This window comes from Nomascus leucogenys, chromosome 9, assembly GCF_006542625.1.
Source record: "Nomascus leucogenys isolate Asia chromosome 9, Asia_NLE_v1, whole genome shotgun sequence".
Lineage (NCBI taxonomy): Eukaryota > Metazoa > Chordata > Mammalia > Primates > Hylobatidae > Nomascus > Nomascus leucogenys.
The window spans coordinates 22,823,860-22,851,838 of record NC_044389.1 but is presented as its reverse complement, the minus strand read 5'-3'; the positions used below and the strand labels follow the sequence as shown (position 1 = coordinate 22,851,838).

Sequence of the window (27,979 nt, the reverse complement as noted above, 5' to 3'; positions counted from 1 at the left end):
GATGATTTACATTCAGTTCTTATGAGTACCTATCTGTGGCTGTCAATCCTCTCCATGAGCTTGAATGTACCTGCCTCCTCCTCAAAGCTACATGTATGTTACTTCAACATTCCTTTAAGGGGAAAGAAAAAGTGGTTCTTTTACAAAGTTTGTGTGAATTGTCATCAATATTTGACACACATGCCTGCTCAGCAGCCTCAAGCTAGACAGCATGTATGTGGGAAGGAGCATGGCACATAGTTGGAAGTACTTTGTGTTGGCAAGTTACATTGATGCTACTGGATCTAAACATTGAGACCTGGACCAACAAGCCAAGAACCATCCCATGCAACTCCCATCTGCATATTAATTAGTTGAGCATTTACAGCACCCCTAATTAGAAAGCTCTGTCACTTTTTACAGCTAGTACTTGGCCAGGCGGTGGTGATGCTTAATGTTATGAGGGATCTTGTAACCAAAGTGAAAAGTTCCAAATCAAGGGAGTCTCCCACTTTGGGCAAGCCTTCTCAGAGACTAATGCATAAAGATATAGAAATCAATAAATTTCATGCCCAATGTTTAGCTTACTTAGTTAGCAATGCCTTAGAGGTTATCCTGCCTATCATTTCACCCAGTGAAGAAAATGACTACTCCTTAGTATTTTTTTCCACATAAAGAAGTTGATTTATGATTTGATTTTTATATGTTGTCTGCAAATTTTAACATATGATCATGAGGATGGGCGTGGTGGCTCACATCTGTAATACCAATACTTTGGGAGGCCAACGCAGGCCAATCACTTGAGGCCAGGAGTTTGAGACCAGCCCGGCCAATGTGATGAAACCCTGTCTCTGCCAAAAAATACAAAAATTAGCCGGGTGTGGTGGGTGTGCCTGTAGCCCAACTACTTGGGAGACTGAGATGGGAGAATCACTTGAACCTGGGAGGTGTAGCCTGCAGTGAGCTGAGATCGTGCCACTGCACTCCAGCTTGGGCAACAGAGTAAGACTCTATCTCAAAAGAAAATGTATGTATATAATCATGAGAACAGGCACAAAAAATCATATGTATAGATAACAATTATCCTTCCATTTGACTTTTCATTTAGGAAATTTATCCTTGTGCTATTAGCATAAATGATAGTTTTTCTAATAAGAATAAATTAATTTTTGAGGTTTTATTATGATTATAAGAGGAATTCTTACCTTTTCTTTATAGAATTGGAAATTCCATCTGCTATTATGGAAGCATGGTTGCAGTGGGTTTCCAATGACTTATGGTTCAACACAGAAATGATATCGTTGTAATTGGTTTAGAGTTTCTCTTCTTGCAGAAGGTGCTGTCACTGCCATATGGTGCTGCTGTGAAAACAGGAAGATTAGATGCTGACTTTATTCACTGCAACAGTGATATCTCTTCTGATCAGATGGTAGCTTCTCAGAGTGTACAGGGAAAAGCAAAGTCTCAGCTCCCAGGGTTAGTCTCAGCTATGTTTGTCCCAAGTCACTGTAGCTGTGGCCTCCCAATGTTACAGCTTTTTATTTTATATTTAAAGTCTCTGTCATTAATCCCAAAGCATGTACACAATGCTATAGTCGCTGAGTCAGACATATACAATGCTTAGAGCCATCCCCGCCCCAGGAGAGGCTGTCACCAGTTCAAACTCCTGAATTCCTCATCTCTCATTTCAGTGAAGAGAGATGTTCTAATGATGTTGAACATCAGAATAAAAAGCAGTTGGGGTCTTAAACTCTGTGCAAATTTGAACTGACCTTTCTTTAATAGATTTTGTGTCCCACATTCTAAAGGATATGGTGTTGGGATGACTTTTATCAAAGTCTAAACTTTTTGTTACACCATGATATTAATTTAGACTTTCTATTCTATTTTCTAAATTACTTTTCTTTAGGAATTTTCCTTATTTTGCTGTATGTTATAAAATGAAATCTCCATAGTCATCAGTCTATAGATTAAAGCAAAACGTTCTCCCCTTTTCTTCATTATCCTTAGACATTATGTTTACCATGTTCAGTTTAAAACACCATAAGCAAAACTACCTCAGTATATAATAGACTGAAGTGAAAGATATACTACAGAGAAATTCTCAAGGACCATATCAGAAATTTATCTAAGGAAAAAGAAAAGGAGATTGTAGGGGGAGGGGGATTGGGTTGTCATGTGTTTAAAGGTACAGAACAAGGAAGGTGAGAGGCAGCTAATGGTCTCTGTATCACCTCCAACAGGGTCACAGAACAATGGCAGTTCTGCTGGAATTGTTCAGAGGAGGTTCTTTGCCTGGCCTCAAGTTTTAGTGTCAGCAGCACATGAAAACAAGCCTAGGGAGAGGAACAAATGACCAAGATGCTTCTAGTAAGGACCTTGATGAGGATGGAAGTGAAGATAAAAGGGAAGCTATGAGACTTGAAATATGATGCACCGTTCCACAGTTTTGAATGTGGTCCTGTGGGAGAATAAAGACTGTTGTTTATTTACGTTAATTTGACAGTCACAGATTATTTAAGAGTTCTGATTGCCTACATGCAATCATGCATGCATTTGATAAACACATCCTGAGATATTTGGGCTAAGTCACCTTCTTAATCCAAGTTTGTGGTAAAAGTTTATCCTGTATTTTAGATATCCTTAATAACTGAGATAGAGTGATTATGGCAAGAGGTATTATTAGATGCAACTAATGATCAAGGAATTTAAGAAGAGTGTGTGGATAGAGATTCTTTAACTTGTAGCAGTAGCTTTAAGGAATTCTTTAGCTTTAAAGTGACTTCTTTCACAAATAGGAAAGTAAAGGACAGCAGCCAGAGGTCTAAATGTCATTTGTTCATTTGAGAACAATATACAAAAAGTATCAGATATCAGTTTCTTTGCATTAAGAAGTATATGTGATAAGGTGAAAGTTTCTTAAATTTGCATATTAAAAGCAATGGCACTCAGTGCCAAAAATGACTATGTATAAGGCAGAATCTTATCAACTACAATAAATAGAACAAAAAAAAATGTAAGCATAACTCCAGTTGGCATCAAAATCTACTAGGCTAAGTCTGTAAGTGCAAATGTGTATGTTAATTGCTAATATGTCTCACTTAGCTGAATGTGCTGGTATGTTTGGAATCCAAGTCATTCAGCTCTGCGCTACTTCAGTGAAGCTGAAGTGGTTGCAGTGGAAGCACACACTTAGGTCTCCCAGGACAACCAAAAACACATGCACTTGCCCATCATCTTGATGTTTTCCTAAAGAAATATAACCCCTATTTAAAACAGCTCTTAGGTCTAATGAAAATCTATGACATATATATTCAGATATATGTAAGGCTACATTTTTCAACCCAGCACCTTTGCCCAACATAAATCCCCAAAGATTTTAACTGCATTCCTTTTTCAGCATAGAAGAGTTATGTTCTTAATTACTGTCATTGGAACAGTGATTTTTCAGGAGGGAGTAGGGAGTGAGAGAGTGGAAGGTGAAAGAAGGCATATTAGAATTGCCAAGGGAGAATTTTCAAACTATCTCACATCCCCACTTCCCGAATTTGGGAGTCTGATGTGTGCCTCAGGAGTCGTAGGACCTAGGGGTGTGGAGAGTGGGATGCAGCTTGTTGGAGCCTCTGTGATCCAGTTCTGTTCCCACACCTTCCCTCATTTAGAATTCCTGAAGTGAAGGAAAACACACTTCTCTGAAATATTTTTTAAAGGTGGACTCCTGAGGGAGCAAATAAAACAAAGTAATCAGCGCAACAGTCTCAGTGTTCCTGAGTGAGATTGAACCAAATGATCCTGAGCATTCTTCTTCACACCTTTGTTATCTTAGAAAAGAACAAGCTGTTCCAACTTTCTCACTTGACTGTCACATTCTAGGTAACAATGTCTCAGAATGCTCAATGGTACTGGAGGGTTTATGCTGAATGCCTCTTACTGAGGTCTTCATCAAGTATTAATGCAAATAAAAATTTTAATATTATTATCTAAATATAATACTCTAAATCTCACCCCCAGGGTTTCTCTTCTTCAGATAATTTTATTTATTCATTGAAATAAATTAAAACATGCCTATGGTACACTTTATAGTATCAACATTTGTCAAAAATATTTAATTAATTGTATTTTATCCAATTGTGTAATTTGACTCCCAAGCTTCAGTATTGATTCAGCCTCCAAAATATTTTTAATTATACCTTTCCTCAAGAAACAATAGAGGAAGCAACTTAAGTTTCTATCAACACAGTGGAGAAAATGTGGTACATATACACAATGGAGTACTATTCAGCCATAATAGCAGAATGAGATCCTGTCATCTGCAACAACATGGATGGAACTGGAGGACAATATGTTAAGTGAAATAAGCCAGGCACTGAAAGACAAAGTTCACATGTTCTCATTCATTTGTGGGAACTAAAAATGAAAACAATTTAACTCATGGAGATAGAGAGTAAAATGATGGTTACCAGAGGCTGGAATGGTAGTGGGGGATGGGGTAGAGGGAAAAAGTGGATGGCTAATGGGACAAAAATGTAGTTAGAGAGAATGAATAAGGTCTACTATTTAAAGGCTGAGCATGGTGGCTCACACTTGTGATTCCAGTGCTTTGGAAGGCCAAGGAGGGAGGATCGATTGAGATCAGGAGTTTGATACCTATGCCTAGGCAACATATCTACAAAAGGAAAGACACATATCTACAAAAGGAAATTTAAAAATTAGCCAGGATTAGTGACATGTGCCTGTAGTCCCAGCTACTCAGGAGGCTGGGGCGGGAGGATTTTTTGAGCCCAGGAACTAGAGGGTGCAGTAAGCCATCTTCATGCCGCTGCACTCTAGCCTGAGAGACAGAGCAAGACCCTGTCTCTGAAAAAATTAAAAATCAGTCAGTCAATCAATAAACCTAGTATCTGATAGCACAACAGGGTGATTACAGTTGAAAGCAATTTATTGTACATTTTAAAATGCTAAAAGAATAAAACTAGATTGTTCATAACACAAAAAAAGGACAAATGTTTGAGGTAATGGATACCCCATTAACCCTGATACGATGATTACACATTACATCCCGCTATCAAAATAATTCATGTACTTCATAAATATGAATATTCATAAATATTTTTATGAATACTATGTATTCATAAAAATAATAATAATAATTTTTTATAAAGAAACAATAGAGCCCAGGCTGTTGTCTGGAGTGAATCACAGACATAGGATCTAGGGAAAGACCTAACTATAAATAAATAAATACACATATATACTAATCTTTTTAGATATATAAAAACATATGTAACATATAAATAGGGGCATCAATTTACATAAAACAAAATTGCAATAGAAATGTTTATATATACAATAATAGAGGGCTGTATGCCATTGTGTAATGATATTTGGCCATATACAAAGCAAGAAAAGAACACTATTCAATAATGCAGGCACGCATGCACACGCGCGCACACACACACACACACACACACACACACACAAGGTCCCTACCTTAAACCATACACAAAAGTAAATTCCAGGTAGGTTTTAAAACTGAATATAAAAACATCAAACTCTACAGACTTTAGAAGAAAATATTTAAAAATTCTTTGATAGCTTCAAGGTAGAAAATATTTTTTTAGACCCAAAAATCTACAACTGTAAAATTTTCTTTTACATTCAATTACCTAAAATATTAAAAGTCAATATTAAAATAATAAAATGATAAGGCTTAGAGTAGAAGAAATAATTTGCAACTCATATAACTGACAAAGACAGTACAGAATATATAAAGAACATCTTTATATGATAAAAATCAATATGAAAAAAGACAATACAAAGGACACAAAGTTTCACTTATGCAGCATGAATAAGTTCTGGAGATTTAATGTATAGCATGGTAACTATAGTTAACAATACTATATTGTATACTTGAAATTTGCTAAGAAGGTAATCTTGTGTCTTCCTCACAAAAAAGGGAGTAACTCTGACGTGATAGGTATGTTAATCAGCTTGATTGTGATGATCATTTCATAATGTATACTTATATCAAAACATTAAGTTGTATACCTTAAATATATAGAAATATTTTTATCAATTATACCTAAATGAAGCTTTATAAAAAGACAAACAACAAAATGGAAAAATGATAAAATGACCAGATCATTCATAGAAACAAAAACCTAAATTGATAATAAATGTATGAAAACATGTTCAACTTTGCTAATATTTATGGAAATAAATATTAAAGCTACAGTAACATACCATTTAAAAACCATAAGGTTAAGGGAAAAATTAAAAAGACTGATAATACAAAGTGCCTGCGAAAATGTAGAGAACTGGGAACTCTAACAAACTACTGATGGGAGTTTAAGTTGACACAAGCACTTTGGAAAAGTTTGGAAGTGTGTGAAAGATGTACTCACCATAATTAGGGGAGTCAGAGATCACCTCTAACCATCTTTAAGCTCTTACGTGGGCCCTTCAGCTGAATCTATAAACCAAATTGACACCAGGCAGATTAAGAAAACAAAAGCATACACATTTTATTAGTTTTGCATGTACATGGGGACTTCACAAAAGAGTAAAGTCCAAAGAAGTGGCCAAAAAAAAGATGCTTCTATACTTTTTAGACAAATAATGATAAATTGAGAAGAAATGACAGGACAAAGGAAATCTGGCTAGGGACAGTAAGTATATTCAGGTTCACTGTAGCCGCCAGTTCCCAGTCTCTGGTGATAAAGGCTATTTTCTAGCCCTGGTACTGGGAGGGTACTCCTCCCAGAGGAATCTTTATGGCTTGCTGCCTGCAGGAAGAGACAGGTCAGCTAGACCTTTCTGAAACTATCATTTCTCCAATGTTTTCAACTCACCGTAGTCAATATATCAACCCAGCATATTTAGGGATGGTATATCATTCAGTCCTTCACATACAACCACAAAATTCCACTCAATATGTATCTTAGTGCAGAGGTTCTAGGATATATATGTGGCCTGAAGAACCCTAGAGGCTCCCTAAGACTCTTCTTTCAGGGAATCTACAAGATCAAAACTATTTTCATAATACTAAGATATTTTTTGCTTTTCCACATTCATTGCTTCACAAGCGTACAATGAAGTTTTGCAGATGCTACCTGCTATACACACACACACACAGACACATACATACATGCTAAACACCATCTCCTATGGGGAAGGAAGTGAAATGGCATCAGAAAGGGCCACATGGAACTGATTGTCTTGTAACCCTGAGTAGATGTAAAATGTTCATCATCAGCTTTACAAATTCTATTTTCTGGATCACATATTAAAGAGATAAAGTCTCCTACTGTGTATTTATATAAATAAACTATATTTACCAGCCTCAAATTCTTATATTTAACCAACAATGCTGATAGTAATCATAAATTCTCCTATGATAGCTTTTGGCTTTTTGACATGAGAAAAATGAAAGGACTTCCTCCACTGAGGAAACGTAACTCAGTGGAGAGAAAAGCACAAAAGCCATGGATGAAAAGAGTCTAGATTTTTACAACCATGCCTAGTGCTCATCCACTGGCCCAAGCAATTTACATAATATCTGTGAACCTCCTCCATTCCTTATTTGTAAAATGGAGATAATATTTCTTAGATAGCATTATAAGTATGAGGGGTACCTAATGTGAAAGGATTTTTTTTCTAATTAAGAAATAGCCTTTGGAGGTAGAAGATTTATTCATCTCTTTGGATTCCATGTTAGTCAACATAACCCTCCTTTCCATTCTCTGTAAATATTCGTAACTCCCTTATAGTGGCCCAGGGAGGGTTCATAGTAGGAGTCATCCTTCTCAGATGAAGGCAATAAAGGGTATATTGCCTAAAGAGAATTTTAAAACAATAATAAAACCAACTAAAAGTCCAAATGCTGTTTATTATTACCACAGGCTGCTGATTCTAAATATTGCCAATGCTGGAAAACTCTGCTCCGTGGCAAACCACCCCCACTGCCCACACTTTCGTTATGCCACTGCTCTTACACAGCTTCTTCTCTCTGTAGGACTCAGCAAAAATGCTGGCCTTTTTTTTTTTTGAGACAGAGTCTCACTCTGTTGCCCAGGCTGCAGGCTGGAATGCAATGGTGTGATCTCGGCTCACTGCAAGCTCTGCCTCCTGGGTTCAAGCAAGTCTCCTGCCTCAGCCTCCCGAGTAGCTGGGATTACAGGTGCCCACCACGATGCCTAGCTCATTTTTGTATTTTTAGTAGAAATAGGGTTTCACCATGTTGACCAGGCTGGTCTCAAACTCCTGACCCCTGGTGATCCACCCACCTTGGCCTCCCAAAGTGATGGGATTATAGGCACGAGCCACGGCACCCAGCCCTGGCCCTATTTAAATACAGCATCTTGCATATTCTGCATCTAACTCAGAAATGAAGAAAACACACAATAAAGCTAAAAATTCCATCGTTACATTCATGACCTCAAATCTTAAATGGACATTCAACACTGGTGGGCACTGCACTACACTTTTCTGGTATATTTGTTCCCCTACTATCCAAATTACTATTTCACACATTTTTCTTCCTTCTCAAATATACAACACTCCTGACTATCCCTCTCAGTATTTGCTAATGACCTCATACCTCATTAAGCAAGGAGAAAGAATGCAATGAGAACACCCTCATTTTCCTACCATTAAATATATCTTTCCTACTAAATTCTACCTTTCCTCCTCCTCTCCCAATAGATGAGGTATTCCTGCTCATAGATGATTGTCCCCTTGTGCTCTGGATCCCCTATCACTTTTTCAAGGACTTGATGTATATAATTACTTCCTATCTGTCAATTGGGTTATTATACATAATGGAAGAATAGATGGATAAATAGATGAATGGATGGATAGATGGATGAATGAATGAATGGAGAAAGAGATGTTCCCTTGTTCACACCTCCTTTGCAGCTACAACCTAATTTCTCTGCTTCCTTTCCAAGAGAAACATCCAAAGTGATGTCTAAAGTCATATTCTCCATTTTCTCACTTCCTATTCTCTCTTCAGCTTGATTTAACTGGACTTTGTCCCCACCATTCCACAGAAACTGTTCTAAGCAAGATCATCAACAATCTCTATCATGTCCAATCCAATGTCACTTCTCTGCCCTTAAGCCCTCAGCAGCACACAGCTACTATAATACTCCCTTCCCTTTGAAGCATTTTCTTCTTTTGTAGCATCACATTGTTCTGGTGTTCTTGCCTAACTAATTGCTCTTCGTGAGTTCATTCTTCACATCTTTAGATACAACCTTTATATTCATTCTCAAAAATCTGTATTTACAGCTCCAGCCTCTCCCTTGAATTCTCTGTCTAAAAATGGCATTCATTTCTATTTTAATATGTCCAAAACAGAATTCTTGCTTCCCTACAGTATATGTGCTTCCACCATCTTCCCTTCATCAGCAAATGACACAATAGCTTACCCAGTTGCTCAAGCTGGAAACCTAATGGTTACCTTTTTTCTCACACCCCAAATTAATCTCATCAGCAGCCCCAAAATATATTCTAGATCTAACCATTTCTTTCCATTCTTTATCATGGTAGTCTAAGCCATTATCATCTTCACCTTGGGCTGCTGAAATTTCCTTCTGTTTGCCCATCCATCATTCTTTTACCAAAAATTCTATATTCTACACAAAAGCAAGAATCAGTTTGCTTTTGTGTAAAATATAGAACTTCATAAGCAAGCTGACTTGCTTACAAAATGCAAATTAGATCATGTTGCTTCCCTGGTGAACATCCTCCCATTACTTTCCATTATACCTAGAATAAAATCCAAAACCTTTACCATGGCCTAGAAGCCCTGCACTATCTGGCTCATCTCCACCTCTGTGATCTCATCTCCTACTGCTCTAGCCATTGCCCAACGCATTTTAGCAATATTGACCTTCTTTTTCTTTCCTGGATATGACCAGGGCCCTTTTCCTTAGAGTGAGTTTACATCCCAGTTTCCCTGAGTGGTCCAGGTTTTTGCCTGTTGTTCTGATGTCCTATTCACTTTTGCATTTGCACTTGAGCATTTGTCTCAGACTCATCTTTTGTTTTAAAACCAAGGCTTATTAATTGTTGCATTAAAATAAGCCAAAATGGGTTTGGTAAATCTTCCCTTTGTACTTCCAGTGGCTACCCTGCTGTTGTCTAATAGTGTGTGAAACATGTGCAGCAAACTGAGTTCTCACTCTAACAAATTGACTAAATCTGAAATGTGACTATCAATAAGCATTCTCTTTTTTCAGATGCTTTCAAAGGAAAAGTAACAATCAAGTTGGACTCTTCCTAAAGTAATGCACTGGGACAGAAGAGGGTAGGAAGAGCCAAGTGTTCCAGGTTTCTGGGGGTGGTCAGAGATGAAGTAAATCTCTCTACCCCTGGTATACTAGCCAGTGGGGCAAGATGTTGGAAAATATCCTGTGGATTACTGGACTTACCTTGTCTGAATGGAATCTCCTTTAGCAGTGCTTTTAGGGTGAGATTGTGTTCCTGTTTGTAGAAATCTAGTAAGAAACATCTTGTTCTAAACACAGACTGTGGCTAATGACTTTCCACCCTGATGCAGCCCTCTGAGGAACTACTGTGTGGATTGGCCACAATCTCAGTGAAAGGACATTTGCTCTGGTCTGCCCAGACTCACCTAGGTTTCAGATGTAACACCAAGAGCAGCAACATTTGCAATAGCAACTCAGAATGATGCCATTCAGCCAATTCTCTCAATTTTCTGAGATAGAAACTTGGGACAGTCTCATTAGACTAAGTAGATAACCCTGGGTGTCCAAAGGGATATCTGGAGATAGGGGAAAAAAAGGAAAAAAAATACGCTGCTGCAGATTGTGAGATAGAGATGGAGTCATATTCGCTTTATATAAAATAATATAAGCTTTTTTCTGAACTCTAATCTGAGTCATTTCACTTATATGCAGATCTCCAAAACACATAATAAATCTGAACACATTCAATGCTAGTGAGAGAATTTCTACAAAGCACTCGATGCCCGGTAGATGCTGAGTAAACAGTAGCCAATTTCACTGAGTACCTAGATGGTACCCAGTATAAAGAAAGTCCTAGAAGTTCACAAGAAGTTACAGATCCTGTTTTGTGCACTCTTGAAGTTGACATTCCACTTTGATTGTAACTTAAATACATATACATTTGAATAGCAACAAAAGCTAGAATGTGATTAAGTCTAAAAGTAAATATTCCAACAATAAATGCTGCAGGAATTAGAGAAAAAAAGGCATTATTTTGAGCTGGGTAATACCGTTTTTTATAAAAATTATTAAGCTCATGATTGCAATAAGCTATCCAAATCTCAATAATCAAAAAATTAATGTTAACAATATGCCTAAAAATAAGTATGTAAGCACTAAGAAGTTTAATGTCTTAATCTATTTTTCTTTTCCTTAAGAATAAATAATTTACTGTTAGAAGTTCAATTAAAGAACATGCTGAGAAAGAGTAGGACCCTAGAAAAAAATAAGATGGCCATTCACTGAGGCCCACATTCATATGTACCTCAGAAAATTACTCACTATCTGGGGTCGCTGGCACACAACCATGTAGGACCAGAAACTGGATCTCACCAATGTCTCAGAGTGATAAAACTCAGGAATGCTAAGTTATGCAAAACAAACCCATATGAAACAAATACTAATGGATTACTTCACACAGATAAATGTAATTGTCAGTCGAATAGGGGCATTGGCCTAAATAGTACAATCTTCTTTTTGGACACATGCTTCACGGAAACAAAATTGTCAAAGAAGCTTGGTAAACCTAGGCTCAGAATGGGAAGCAGGTGCAGTTAATTTTATTATTTGGATGTTTGATAATAGCAGGTCTAATGGACTTATGGGTCCATCTCCTTAATAAGGAAGAAGACATGAAATAATGCCATAACTCATGTTGAACTCCTAGAATGTAGTATGGCTCACAGTAAGCATTCAATAAATATTTGTTGAAGGAATGAAAGTTCCCCTGAACACTGCTTGGATAGGTATTGCCAAAGTTTATCTTTTAAAAAAATTTTAAATGTCATTATTCTAATCAGGACATTTTTCATGATATATTAATACCTTCAATCCCTTATAGTCAAGACTTACTAATTTCAAAGCCAGTTGGTCTTTTTAAAGCAAAGTTTCTCAAACTTAGCACCATTGACATTTTCTACTAGATAATTTTTTGTTATGGCAGGCTGTCTTGTGCCTTGTAGAATGTTTTACTGCATCACTGGCCTCTATGCCCCAATGCCAGTAGCACATACATACCCTCTACTGTCTCTCTTCTTAACATTTACCTTTGAAATGCATGATTGTATTTTGTTTCATGGTTTTGACATAGTTCACTTCAATAAGACTAAATGAAAATAGGATTGGCCTGGGGTGGGGTAGGGTAGAGTAGAAGGAGGAATTTGAGAAGGAAGAACGAGTAAGAACATGTAAGTCAATCAAAAATATCTCCAGGCATTGCCAAATATCCTTCAGGGGCAAAATCCATCTTGTTGAGAACCAGTTCTTTAAAGTGATATCTCTGCTCTGATCTTTCAAGTACTAATTTCAGAACTTAACCATCAAAGACAAAGTCCATGAGTTCTTACAGTCATCACTGTTGTTTCTCCTAAGCTCCACTTTAACCCTTACTGTCAATGTCACCAGACCATTATATAGACGCTGTATTACCAGTAGTAGTCTCAAGGGAAAGAGAAAATAAAACAATTAGGAAAAAATGTAAGTTCCTCACTTCCACTCACCCCCACTCAAATACCACCAAGAGTCCTTGGAGATACAGTGAAGGCGGTCAGTTATTTTGTGAGTGTGTCTTACCAGCACACTTGGTGAGCTTTCATCCAGTGGATAAGCAGCAGCAAAGGAAAGCAAGCAGAAATCAAATTTCAAAAAGAAGCAACATAAAGAATTTTGACTCTATGACCATTCCTTTATAACAAAGATTGATATGGTCAATGAGTTTTCTTTAACACCCATCATGCTTCTCTTACACCACACTCTTCTCCCCCAAACCCCTTTTCCCATTTAGCCTATTTTTTTTTTTTTTTTTTGAAACAGAGTTTTGCTCTTTTGCCCAAGCTAGAGTGCAGTGGCCTGAACTTGGAGCTTACTGTGGCCTCTGCTTCCCCATTCAAGTAATTCTTCTGCCTCAGCCTCCCGAGTAGCTGGGATTACAGACATCCGTGACCCTGCCCAGCTAATTTTTTCTATTTTTAGTAGAGATGAGGTTTCACTATGTTGGTCAGTCTTCTCTTGAATTTCTGACCTCAAGTGATCTGCCCACCTCGGCCTCCCAAAGTGCTGGGCTTCCAGGCGTGAGCCACCATACCCAGCCTATTTAGTCTTTTTGGTCTTATTGCAGTGAACTACATTTCTTTTCCTTTAGTCTTATTGCAGTGAACTATGTCAAACCCATGAAACAAAACACAGTCATGCATTGCAAAGGTGAATGTTAACAGGAAACACATTGTGCATTTTTCATAGAATTGGTCCTTCTGCCTGAGTCTTTGAGCTGCTTTCTAACTGTGAAAGTATTTAGAAACTCTTATCTGACCTTGCAACTCTTTTATGGCCATAAATTCATTTATTTCTTATTTTCATTTTTTATTTTTCCATAAGTTACTGGGGTACAGGTGGTATTTGGTGACATGAATAAGTTCTTTAGTGGTGATTTGTGAGATTTTGGTGCACCCATTACCCAAGCGGTATACACTGAACCATATTTGTTGTCTTTTGTCCCTCCTGCCCTCCCTCCCATCCTTCTCCCCAAGTCCCCAAAGTCCATCATATCATTCTTAGGCCTTTGCATCCTCATAATTTAGCTCCCACATATCAGTAAGAACATACAATGTTTGGGTTTCCATTCCTGAGCTACTTCACTTAAAATAATAGTCTCCAATCTCACCCAGGTCACTGCAAATGCCATTAATTCATTCCTTTTTATTGCTGAATAGTATTCCATCAAATATATATATATATACATAAATATATACACATATATATAGATATATATATAGATATATATATAGATATATATAGATATATATTGATATATATATATATCAACAAGTGGATAAAGAAACTGTGGTGTATATATATAATACGTGTGTGTGTATATAGGTATATACACAAATATATGTGTATATATATGTGTGTGTGTGTGTGTATATGTATATATGTATGTGTGTGGTATATCCACAGTTTCTTTATCCACTTGTTGATTGATGGGCATTTGGGTTGGTTCCACAATTTTGCAATTGTAAATTGTGCTGCTATAAACATGCATGTGCAAGTATCTTTTTCAGAAAATGACTTCTTTTCCTCTGGGTAGATACCCAGTAGTGGGATTGCTACTTGTAGTGGGATTGCTACAAGTAGTTCTCCTTGTAGGTCTTTAAGGAATCTCCACACTGTTTTTCATAGTGGTTGTACTAGTTTACATTCCCGTCAGCAGTATAGCATTCCCTGATCATCGCATCCACACCAACATCTACTGTTTTTTGATTTTTTGATTATGGCCATTCTTGTAGGAGTTAGATGGTATGGCATTGTGGTTTTGATTTGCATTTCCCTGATCATTAGTGATGTTGAGCATTCTTTCATATGTTTCTTGGCCACTTGTATATCTTCTTTTGAGAATTTTCTATTCATGTCGTTCGCCCACTTTTTGATGGGATTGTTTCTTTCCTTACTGATTTGTTTTTGTTGTGGATTCTGAATATTAGTCCTTTGTCAGATGTATAGATTGTGCAGATTCTGCTGTTTACTCTGCAGACTGTTCCTTGTGCAGTGCAAAAGCTCTTTAGTTTAATTAAGTCCCAACTATTTATCTTTGTTTTTATTGCATTTGCTTTTGGGTCCTTGGTCATGAAATCCTTGCCTAAGCCAATGTCTAGAAGGGTTTTTCCAACGTTTTCTTCTAGAATTTTTATAGTTTCAGGTCTTAGTTTTAAGTCCTTAATCCATCTTGAGTTGAGATTTGTGTAAGGTGAGAGATGAGGATCCAGTTTCATTCTCCTACATGTGGCTAGCCAATTATCCCAGCACCATTTGTTGAATAGGGTGTCCTTTCCCCACTTTATGTTTTTGTTTGCCTTGTCAAAGATCAGTTGGCTTAAGTATTTGGGCTTATTTCTGGGTTCTCTATCCTGTTCCATTGGTCTATGTTTCTCCATGCTGTTTTGGTGACTATGGCTTTATAGTATAGTTTGAAATCCAATAGTGTGATGCTCCAGATTTGTTCTTTTTGCTTAGTCTTGCTTTGGCTATGTGGGCTCTTTTATGGTTCCACAGGGATTTTAGAATCGTTTTTTTCTAATTCTCTGAATAATGATGATGGTATTTTGATGGGGATTGCATTAAAATGAATTTGTAGATTGCTTTTGGTAGTATAGTCATTTTCACAATATTGATTCTATCCATCCATTAGCATGGGATGTGTTTCTATTTGTTTGTGTCATCTATGATTTCTTTCAGCAGTGTTTTGTAGCTTTTCTTGTAGAGATCTTTCACCTCCTTGGTTAGGTGTATTCCTAAGTATTTTATTTTACTTTATTTTATTTTGCAGCTTTTGTAAAAGGGGCTGAGTTCTTGATTTGATTCTCTGCTTGGTTGCTGTTGGTGTATAGAAGAGCTACTGATTCACATACATTAATTTTGTATCTGGAAACTTTGCTGAATTCTTTTATCAGTTCTAGGAGCTTTTGGAGGAGTCTTTAGGGTTTTCTAGTATACATTCACATCATCAGCAAACAGTAATAGTTTGACTTCTTTTTTACTGATTTGGATGCCCTTTATTTCTTTCTCCTGTCTGATTGCTCTGACTAGGACTTGCGGTACAATGTTGAAGAGGAGTGGTGAGAGTAGGCATTCTTGTCTTGTTCCAGTTCTCAGCGGGAATCTTTCAACTTTTCCCCATTCAGTATTATGTTGGCTGTGGGTTTGTCATAGATGGCTTTTATTACATTGAGGTATGTCCCTTGTATGCTGATTTTGCTGAGAGTTTTAATCATAAAGCAATGCTGGATTTTGTCAAATGCTTCTTTTGCATCTATTGAGATGATCATGTGATTTTTGTTTTTAATTCTGTTTATGTGGTGTATCACATTTATTGACTTTCATATGTTAAGCTATCCCTGGCCGGGCACAGTGGCTCACGCCTGTAATCCCAGCACTTTGGGAGGCCGAGGCAGGCGGATCAGGAGGTCAGGAGTTCGAGACTATCCTGACCAACATGGCTAAACCCCGTCTCTACTAAAAATACAAAAAAAAAAAAAAAAAAAAGGCAAAAAAATATTTAAAAAAAAAAAAGCTATCCCTGCATCCCTGATATAAAACCCACTTGATCATGGTGGATTATCTTTTTGATATGTTGTTGGATTCACTTAGCTAGTATTTTGTTAAGGATTTTAGCATCTATGTTCATCAAGGATATTGGTCTGTAGTTTTCTATTTTGGTTATGTCTTCCTGGTTTTGATATTAGGGTGATGCTGGCTTCACAGAATGAGTTAAAGAGGGTTCCTTCTTTCTCTATCTTGTGGAATAGTGTCAAAAGGATTGGTACCAATTCTTCTTTGTATGTCTGGTAGAATTCTGCTGTGAATCCATCTGACCCTGGACTTTTTTTGTTGGTAAATTTTAAATTACACTTTAAATTATATTTCAATCTCACTGCTTGTTATTTGTCTGTTCAGGGTGTCTAATACTTCCTGATTTAAGCTAGGAGGTTTGTATTTTTTCAGGAATTTATCCATCTCTTCAAGGTTTACTAGTTTATCTGCATAAACATGTTCATAGTAGCCTTGAATGATATTTTGTATTTCCGTGGTGCCAGTTGTAATATCTCTTGTTTCATTTCTTCATGAAGTTATTTGAATTTTCTCCCTTCTTTTCTTGGTTAGTCTTGCTAAGGGTCTATTAATTTTCCCTTTTCAAAGAACCAGCTTTTTGTTTCATTTCTCTTTTGTATTTTTTTGTTGTTGTTGTTTCCATTTCATTTAGTTCTGCTCTGATCTTGGTTATCTCCTTTCTTCTGCTAGGTTTGGATTTGGTTTGTTGGTTCCCTAGTTCCTTGAGGTGTGACCTTAGAATGTCAGTTTGTGTTCTTTCAGTCTTTTTGATGTAGGTCTTTAGGGCTATGAACTTTCCTCTTAGCACCACCTTTACTGTATCCCAGAGGTTTTGATATGTTGTGTCATTATTGTCATTCAGTTTGGAGAATTTTTAAATTTCCATCTTGGTTTTGTTTTTGATCCAAGGATCATTCAGGAGCAGATTATTTAATGACCATGTATTTGCATGGTTTTGAAGGTTCCTTTTGGAGTTGGTTGCCAGTTTTATTTCACTGTGGTCTGAGAAAGTGCTTGATATAATTTCAATTTTCTTAAATTTATTGGGGCTCGTTTTACAGCCTATCATATGGTCTACCTTGGAGAAAGTTCCATATGCTATTGAATAGAATGTGTATTCTGCAGATGTTGGATGAAATGTTCTGTATATATCTGTAAAGTTCATTTGTTTAAATCCATTGTTTCTTTGCTGGCTTTCAGACTTGACAACCTGTCTAGTGGAGCACTTAGGGTCCAATGTTAGTATTGAGATGTGAGGTATCGTTGCATCATCGTTCTATCTATTGCCTGTGTACTTTGGGTTTTCTGCATTTTGTTTTTGCTTTTTAACATGTTTTTGTTTTATAGGTCCTGTGTGATTTATGCTTTAAAGAGGTTCTGTTTTGATGTGTTTCCAAGATTTGTTTCAAGACTTAGAGCTCCTTACCAGTTCTTGTAGTGGTAGCTTGGTAGTGGCAAATTATCTCAGCATTTGTTTGCCTGAAAAAGACTGTATCTTTCCTTCATATATGTTGCTTAGTTTTGCTGGATACAAAATTCTTGGCTAATAATTGTTTTGTTTGAGGAGGCTAAAGATAGGGCCCCAATCCCTTCTAGCTTGTAGAGTTTCTGCCGAGAAATCTGCCGTTAATCTGATAGGTTTTCCTTTATAGGTTGGCTGGTGTTTATGTCTCACAGCTCTTAAGATTCTCTCCTTCATCTTAACTTTAGATAACCCGATGACAATGTGCCTAGGTGATGATCTTTTAGTGATGAATTTCCCAGGTGTTGTTTGTGCTGCTTGTATTTGGATGTCTAGGTCTCTAGCAAGGCTGGGGAAGTTTTATTTGATTATTACCCCAAATATGTTTTCCAAACTTTTAGATTTACCTTCCTCCTCAGAAACACCGATTATTCTTAGGTTTGATCATTTAACATAATCCCAGACTTCTTGGAGGCTTTGTTCATATTTTCTTATTCTTTTTTCTTTGTCTTTGTTGGATTGGGTTAATTCAAAGACCTTGTCTTCAAGCTCTGAATTTATTTCTTCTACTTGTTCAATTCTGTTGCTGAGACTTTCTAGGGCATTTTGCATTTCTATAGTGTGTCCAATGTATCCTGAAGTTTTGGTTGTTTTATTCTTTAACCTATCTAATTCCTTGAATATTTCTTGTATCATTTTTTGGATTTCCTTACATTGGGCTTCACCTTTTTCTGGTGCCTCCCAGATTAGCTTAATAACTAACCTCCTGAATTATTTTTCTGGGACATCAGGGATTTCTTCTTGGTTTGGATCCATTGCTGGTGAACTAGTTTGACTTTGTGGGGGGTGTGGGGGTGTTAAAGAGCCTTGTTCTGTTATATTACCAGAGTTGGTTTTCTGGTTCCTTCTCATTTGGGTAGGCTCTGTCAAAGGGAAGGTCTAGGGTTGAAGGCTATTGTTCAGATTCTTTCGTCCCACAGGGTGTTCCCTTGGTGTAGTATTCTCCCCCTTTTCCTATGGATGTGGCTTCCTAGAGCCAAGTTGCAGTGATTGTTATCTCTCTTCAGGGTCTAGCCACTCCAGGCTCGTACTGGGAAGGGATTGTCTGCACAGAGTCCTGTGATGTGAACTGTCTATGGGTCTCTCAGCCATGGATACCAGCACCTTCAGTTTCGCCAGTGGGTGTGTGTGTTCAGGAGAAGAGGATCTGCCTTTCCCACTTCTGCAGTTAGGGCATTCACAGTATTGGGGGTGTCTCCCGGGTCCTGCAAGAGCAGTCTGCTTCCTTCAGAGGATCTGTGGGTCCTCTCAGCATTGCTGGTTTGTTCTTGCAGTTGATCTGGAGCTAAAATTCATGATGTGAGCCTCTGCACGCTGCTCTGTCTGTCCAAGTCAGAGCTGCAATCTCCATACCTTCATTTAAATTCAGAAGCTACACATCTTCCAACTAGTCTCATCATGCGTAGACTTGACTGCCTGTTCAGTATGTTCCACACTCCATACCTGGTGTACGAAATGTGTGGCATGTACACATATGGATTTTAGCAGGATATATGGCTAATAAGCACTGCTAGTCCAGAATGTGAATCCATATGTGTAATATGAATACAAAGTTAACTGGTAACAGTGGAAAAAAAAGAGTTTTGAAAGACAGGATTTTTGACTAATTGATCCTAAAAACAAATTTATGAAACAACTATAACATGAACAATATATATAACTTTTTGGAATTTAAAAAGGCTATTAATTCATATGATCACATTTTTTAAAAATAAAATATCACATATATTAAATACACGAGAAGACAGAAATTAATATTTATGGAACATCCAGCATATGCCTAGGCACCATCTGCAATAAATATTATTTTACAGTTGAGGGAACATGGACCCATACTAATTAAATTATTGCCTCAGATATCAAAGATAGTAAATAATACAATAAGGATGTAAACCTCATGTTTTTTCCCCAACCTTCCAGCACCTCTCACTTAAACAAAATACATGATTTTTTCTTTGATGTCATAAATACCATTATGCCTAAATTGCTGATATAGCAAACACCATTTTATTTAAAATATTTAAAAATACAATATAAACCTTAAAGGTAAATATTCTCAATGCTTTTCAATTGGTTAAATTACATTTTGTTAAACATAGGATTTTGATGGGCTTAACAAAAAATAACATGCAAGAGTGATAAAAGTTGAAAACTTGGCCAGAAATTCTATTTAATCTATGTTAGGATAATTTAGTTATATAAAGTTAAATAAATCAAATATATGACCAAAACTTAATAAATATTTTGATAAAATAAATGATAAATGAAATATTATGTATAAGATATTAATAGAGTTGAGCCATGTTTAAGTCCCATTCAGTGGAATGAAATGTTTTGTTGCATGTGTTTTGCTTGACAAAATGGCTACTTAAATCCCAAGCAAACTCTCTGCCTGTCTGTTAGTCTCAGAAAGTCACAAGTAATTTCTGTTTTAAATTCAGACATGATATTTCCACAGCCTTTCTTTACATCTTAGAATTAAATACAACTGCCTTCAGAGTCATTTTTCTCTTTATCCTCAATCTTTTCTTAATTTGTCCTCAAATGACCAGTCAGGAAAATCAGAAAGTTTAATGTGCCAAGAGTCACAAAAATGTCATTCCGATAAGCACTCACAGCAAGGACATGTATCTAAAAAAAGCCTTGATTTATTTCAGGAGCTTGTTAAAAGGGGTTCGTAAGCTAAATTTTCAGCCAATAAATTCGGTTTCAGTATGAAATGGGTAATAGGATAACATTAGTCCAAGTTTCAGGAATTTTCCACCTCAAATAATTGCCTATGATAAAACTATGAGTTACAATTATTACTGTAATCAACCATTCTACAGAAACCACTCTTTTCTGAATACATGATGTAAAGAAGAATAAAGAGAATGAGTCAGAAATGCAGAGACTCACTTTTTTTTATATTGTTCTCTCCGTAGCACCCCACAAAAAAACGTCCTGGAGACTGAACTATGATTAAATGTAATATACTGCATGCCAATGATTTTGCGCATAAGATGCAATGGGTGTATGATAAGCTACCAATCACCCCAAGGGTGGATCTTCTCCAGCTGGTGTTATTTTGTTTTGTTTTTAACTTTTTTTAAATTATTACTATTAAATGCTTAGGACAAAGTATTATTTTTCCCAATAAGAGCAGTGTAAAAACTGTTCTGACCTATGTGATTTACCATAATTAATAAGCCAATTTTAACTAAGAAAAAATTAAAATAAAACCTATTGCTGAAGCAAGATGAGAAAATCTGACAAAATTCTAACAGCTGCCCTGGGTAAAAGACACAACTAATTAGTCTGGGTAAATCCCCTTTTGTTAATTATTTTAATAATTACCTGATGATAAACACATAACTATTCTAATTAATTTCCCAACGATTTTCCTAATGTGTCTACATTGTTTAATATTCTACAATTTCTTCACTTATAAAATAGATATGATATTGATCTTGCTGATACAGAGAAAAGAATTTAAAGCATGTATTCTGCAACTTTAATATGCAAAATAATTGAAAATTAACTTTCTTAAATAGTGTATTAAGCACATGGTTGGTATTTAACAATTATTATGTATCTTTCTTCTTTTCTTCATTATCATCTTATTCTCCTTCTTTATTGTGGGGAGTGGAAAAAGCACTGAACCAGGAGTTGAGGGAATTATTCTAGTGTTGGACTGTCACTGCTAGACATCAGAACAACCTCAGTATCCTCACCTTAAAAACAGAGTAATGCCATTTCCCTTTTCTACATCATATAGTTTTGTGACCGTGAATGAGATAATGAATGTAAGAAAATTCTCAAGTCGTAATATTCTATATAAAAGTAAGGTGTTATTAGCAGGACTTTAAAGTGAAAGCTAAAGAGATTATTTGGGCCTATTAATAATTTGTCACAGACTTTATCATTTATAAGTCTTAGATGACTTTCAGTTTGTAAGGGCTCCAAGTAGCTATTCATGTTTCTCTAACCCCATGAACATATATCACTCAAAAATCACCAAGAGCCTAATTCTTATTTCGTAAAAAGCTTGGGGACTCAAAAAAGACAAAAGTCTGACCTATGTTAATGCCTACACTCAATCATATAATATTGAACATACCAAAGATTTCTAAAATGTATTTCAGAACAGCAAAACCAGTTTTCAAAATAGCAAAACCAGTTTTCAAGTAGCACAATTAACATAGTCCTTGAGAGTGAGAGACGGACTGTGTGGAACAGTAGGTAGAATCATGATGTCTTCTGTTTATACTCATTCCTGTGAAGTCTTAGTGCCTACATTCTTATCCCAGTTTTCTCAGTTACCAACAAAGAAGGTAAAGCTATGAGCAAATCTTCTATTTAGATAGCATATTCAAAAAACATAGAAATTAAATAGGCTGTGCCAGGAGCCTGTGTATTATTTGTTCCTTTTTTGAGAAGACATAAAATGAGTGCCACAACCAAAGTATCTTTCCAAATGATTAAAGACAATTCCTTGAGAGTAAGTAGCCATGCATTATATAACCTTGCCATTAAACTAGTGGCAACTGATTGAACCAGAGATTTGGGCATTAACTTCAGAAGAGCTACTTGGAGACTGACAGCAGCATAGGAATGTTCTGGAACCAGAGCTGTGTCAAACAGGGGTACTCTAGGCCAAATAGTAATGAGCCAGCCTAAAAGAACCTTTCCTGAAAATTTGAATTTGAGCTATTAAAAGAGAATTGATAGGGCATAAGGACAGTTTAACTTAGATTTAAGAATGTGGTATGTGAAGTCTTAGTGCCTACATTCTAATCCCAGTTCTCTCAGTGACCAACAAAAAACCTTAAAGCAAGTGAGTGAACCTCTCTGGACTTCATTTTCCTCACATGTAAAATTAGAAAAATAATAGCATAAGAGGTTGTCATTAGAAAAGGGCAATTGATAATTGTTTGGCACCTAAAATAAATCCACTAAAACAGAGTCCAGAAATTTTGAGCAAATGGTCAAAAGTATGATTATGACTTTATCTTTTTTTTTTTTTTTGAGACGGAGTCTCGCCCTCTCCCCCAGGCTGGAGTGCAGTGGCCCGATCTCAGCTCACTGGAACCTCCAACTTTCAGGTTCATGCCATTCTCCTGCCTCAGCCTCCTGAGTAGCTGGGACTACAGGTGCCCACCACCACGCCCGGCTAATTTTTTATATTTTTAGTAGAGATGGGGTTTCACCGTGTTAGCCAGGATGGTCTCGATCTCCTGACCTCGTGATCCACCCACCTCGGCCTCCCAAAGTGCTGGGATTACAGGCGTGAGCCACCGCGCCCGGCGATTATGACTTTATCTTAAAAATAAAATTAGAATTATAAAAATAAGTATTTTAAAATATTACTAATATTTAGATTATAGCTTTCAGTATATACCAAGTATTAGAATGAACAAAGTGTCAAGTCATGGAGTTAGGAGGACAAAACAAAATGCTAGGATAATATGGTTCACGTTGCATTTCACATTTTTAAAAATATATTCCATGACTTCTAAAATTATTCCGAGACTTTACTACTCAAATCTTTCTTTTTTAGCATGTTTATTATGTTGTGATCCATGTCAATTTTATCTTCTCCAATTGTTAACTGGCCACATTCCCAAATTCTCATTTATCAATGGCTTTTCTGTTGACAACTTCATTAAATTCTACATCTTTTGCAAATTTTACTATTATGCTTTGAATCACATTTACATTGTATATGAGTGGTTTGTTAATCACCAAGACTAATATTAAGTGGGGAGGAGTTTTGGGTGGGAAATATATAGTTTTCTGTTCATTCATGAATATTTTCTTATGTAATGGCTTTGGGGCTCCCTGTGCACTCAATGTGGGGACTAAGGTAATGAATAGTCAGAAAAGAAAGATACCCTATACCCTGTGAGTGTAAAAATGAGACTTTGTTTGGCACATAGTAAGCCTCTAATGGTTTCTTATTTGTATTTTTAAAAATAACTGGCAATAAGCAGAAGCCACTGGCAGAAACAAGGAGAGAAGAAAGGAGTAACGAATCGGTGATGGAACAGGAAGGAATTAACTGAGGGAAGCAAAGGGCTGCTGAGTCACAAGCATGACAGGCAACTAGAATCAGCCTGGGCTCCCCAGAGCTGCTGCTCATGCTGAACACTGCGGGCTTGCTCAGAATTTCCTGGCTGTCCTTTCAGACTTCGTGTGCATCGTGACAATACGCCACTCTCACCTAAGGGAATCTAAGGATGTTGCTACCCTGAAATAGCCAAATACTCCAGTTGAATCTATTTGTTAAAGCTTAGTCAACCAGATTTGTTTCTAAGGAGACACTGACAATAAAAATAAAAATAAAAAACAGAAAAACATTATTTTTCTCTGCATAAAAGAGCCCTTTCCTTTTTAGATCTTCCTGAGTCTCAAAACTGTTCTCTTCCTTGAGTTTCAACAAATCCCAAAGGACACTTTCTTCAACTTTCACATAAAAGAAAACAATCCTTAATAATATATTAAGTGTATTATTAGCAATTTACAATTCACAAAGCATTGTATATCACATTTACAAACGGAGAGTTTAAATATAACAAACCCTATAAATTGAATGTAGAAAAGTTCATTTTTAATAAGATCCCTGGTTAACTAATTAATCCCTTATTTCACATTTTTCACTACTAAATGAGAATCCAATTCCAGTTTTACCTTTCTAGGAATATTTGTACGTCATCTAAAGTTGTGAGTGTTTGTTTGTTTGTTTGTTTGTAGACAGGGTCTCGTTCTGGCGCCCAGGCTGAAGTCCTACGGCACTATTGCAGCTCACTGCGGCCTCGACCTCGTAGGCTCAAATGAACCTCCCACCTCAGCCCCCTGCGTAGCTGGGACTACAGGCACACACCACCACTCCTAGCTAATTTTTGTATTTTTGGAGACAGAGGGTTTCTTTATGTTGCCCAGGTTAGTTGTGTTTAAAAACTCTTTAGCCACACATACATGAAGAGTCTCTTGGTTTATTTCATAAATTACTAGTATCATCTATAAGCTTTTCATTCACTAATTCATTATTTTATTCAACAATTATATATTGAGCAGACACTTACTATGTACCCAGTAATGCATTAGGGACTGGATCTCAGTAGCTTAACTTTCAGAGTGAAACTTTTGGAGACCATCATGACACAGCCAGGATAGCCATGGGGAGACCTGTTGATGGCAACCCAAGAGGAGCTTCCTATGGAAACACTAAACGCATGTGACTAAATTCTATAGTAGAAAAATTACAGACTTGGAATTCAAATCCCAGCTCTGCCATTGACTTGCTTGCTATTGATTTGGGGCAGTGCCTTCGCCTCTCCAAACACCTATAAAATGGGAACAATAGTCTCTATCTCATTGTGGCACAAGGATAGGACATAATGGTAATATATGTGAAGTGTCTGGTCAGTCAACATCTAATAAGTGTTCAATAACAAACAACTGCTGTTCTTATGAAAGGGGGGTAGCCTTTTTTCTAAGGGAGGTTCTTGGAAGCCCCAATATTATGTATTATTAACATTATTATTTTTAGATGGAAAAAACTTAAGCACAGAGAAGTTAAACCATTTATTCATGTAACAAATTTTTTAGCACTATGGGGGGTACTAATCTTTGCAAATACAGGATTCAGAGGACAGAGTTTGAACTCAGCGCATTCATTGTCTCACAGAGGAGACACAGGAGAGTGCTAAGTGCCCCAGAAAGAGAAGAACAGGTTTGTGGGAAAACACAGAGAATGAGCTCATTCAGAATGCAGGGTAGAGTGGGTGGCAAGGAGGCTCCCCAGAGGGGAAGTCCTAGTTTAGCTAGAAAGGAAGCATCCTGACCAAAGCCTGGCCTTGAAACCAAATCGCTGTCTCCAAGATCGGTGAACTTCCTACTATGCCAAAGCCTCTTTAATTAAATTCAATTAAATGTTTTCTTAGCACCTGCTCTATGGAAAAGTCTGTCCTAGATGGAAACAAAGGTGAATCATTATAGTTCTTATCTCATGAAAGCAAAGGCAAATAAGACAGGCATTCAGATAACCAACTCAAAACATAAGAGGCAAAAGAGAGTTTCATATTAAAAATCAGGTACTAGGCATCCTACTTCAGCTTTCACCTATTCTCAGACTTTCAGTCTAGATGCTACTGATTCCTCACAGCCCACATGATAACAGGTCACTAAATAGCCACAAAGGTGAATTCCGCCACGTCACTATCATCCGTGCTGTTCTGGACAAAGCTGAATGGATATTATTCACCACCTTATCTGTGAATTATAATACAATCTCTTTAATTTACAATTAACAGAAATTGAAAGGAGCTTCTTTTATCACTTGCAGGTATGAAGAATTTTATATTTCACTGTAAACAATGTTTCTGCTTATTTTACAATGTTTACTGGTGAAATCTATTTAAACATATTTCAGGTGTCTACAAATTTATCTTTAGTTTTTTCTTTTTTTTTTTTTTTTTTTTTTTGAGGCAGGCTCTCACTCTGTCACCCAGGCTGGAGGGCAGTGGTGCAATCTCTGCTCACTGCAACCTCCGCCTCCTGGGTTCAAGTGATTGTCCCACCTCAGCCTTCCAAGTATCTAGGACTATAGGTGCACGCTGCCATACCCATCTAATTTTTGTATTTTTTGGTAGAGATGGGGTTTCACCATATCGGCCAGGCTGATCTCAAACTCCTGACCACAAGTGATCCTCCTGCCTCAGCCTCCCAAAGAGCTGAGATTATAAGAATGAGGCCACCGTGCCCAGGCCTTTCGTTTTCTTCTGAAATGCTTTATTCCTCAGATTTGGGTATCAGTATTATGCTTGCTTCAAAAAATAATTGGGGAAACTTCCTCTCACTCTGTGTTTTGGAGCAATATAAGAATTATCTAGTTCTTAGAAATCCATTTGATCCAGCAATCACTGGGTATATATCCAAAGGATTACAAATCATTCTACTATAAAGACACATGCACACATATGTTTATTGCAGCACTACTTACAATAGCAAAGACTTGGAACCAATGCAAATGTTCATCAATGATAGACTGAATAAAGAAAATATGGCAAATATACACCATGGAATACTATGCAGCCATAAAAAAGGATGAGTGGGTGTCCTTTGCTGGAACATGGATGAAGCTGGAAGCCATCATTTTCAGCAAACTAACACAGGAACAGAAAACCAAACACCACCTGTTGTCACTCATAAGTGGGAGTTGAACAATGAGAACACATGGACACAGGGAAGGGAACAACACACACCAGGGGGTTGGGGGCAAGTGGAGGGAGAGCATTAGGACAAATACCTAATGCACGTGGGGCTTAAAACCTAGAGGACGGGTTGATAGGTGCAGCAAACCACCATGGCACATGTATACCTATGTAACAAACCTGCACATTCTGCACATGTATCCCAGAACTTAAAGCAAAATTTAAAAATAATTTAAAAATTAAAAAAAAAATCTGGTTCTTAATGGCTTTATGCAGTGCATCCAACAAAATCCACTGAACCCTGTTTTCTCTACTCTTTAACAGCCACACTCAGTGGTCAGCACAGACTCATCTTTAGAATCCTTCTTAATGCAGCATTCCTCAAAACCATTAAGTGACAAGCATGGATTAGCTAATTTATTTTCAATCTTTCTGCTACATTATTAAATTAATTTGACTTGGATTATTTTCTGTATATGTCTTTGAACACATCCCATAGGTTTTCATATATGGTTATCCCACTTTTAATAATTTCTAAATAGCCTTTGACTTTTATTTTTATTTTCTCCTCAACCTATTAGTTTTTTATTTAGTACACTATCCATATAAAGTAATACCTAAGGAAACATATGATATAGGTCACTAGTAAAGTTTCTAAAATAATTTAACCCTCACCTCTTGCCCTCAGTACATCCTTGTTTAAATCTCTGTTGCTCCAAAATGAAAACTCTTTCAGGATAAGTTGAGGAAATTACCCACTTATTTACTTCTCAACAGGCTCCCTACTTACCTGCTATGCAAGTCTGATTAGTTTGGTTTCAGTGTGGTTCCGTGTGTTTCACACACTCCAGAAGTTCTACATTTCTTATATGTCAATGGTATAAAGGTACCCTTTTCTCTCTTTTCCAGTAGTCCTACAGCGGTTTTCT

At 36.8% G+C, this 27,979-nt stretch overlaps 1 long non-coding RNA gene across 1 annotated transcript; it reads right to left on the bottom strand.

Moving 5' to 3' along the window:
• On the bottom strand, positions 1 to 27,979 carry LOC115836689. Its single transcript, XR_004031691.1, has 3 exons — positions 27,841 to 27,979; positions 1,185 to 1,340; positions 1 to 112 (listed from the first exon to the last, which is right to left on the bottom strand). It is a non-coding gene; the product is annotated as an uncharacterized LOC115836689 (long non-coding RNA).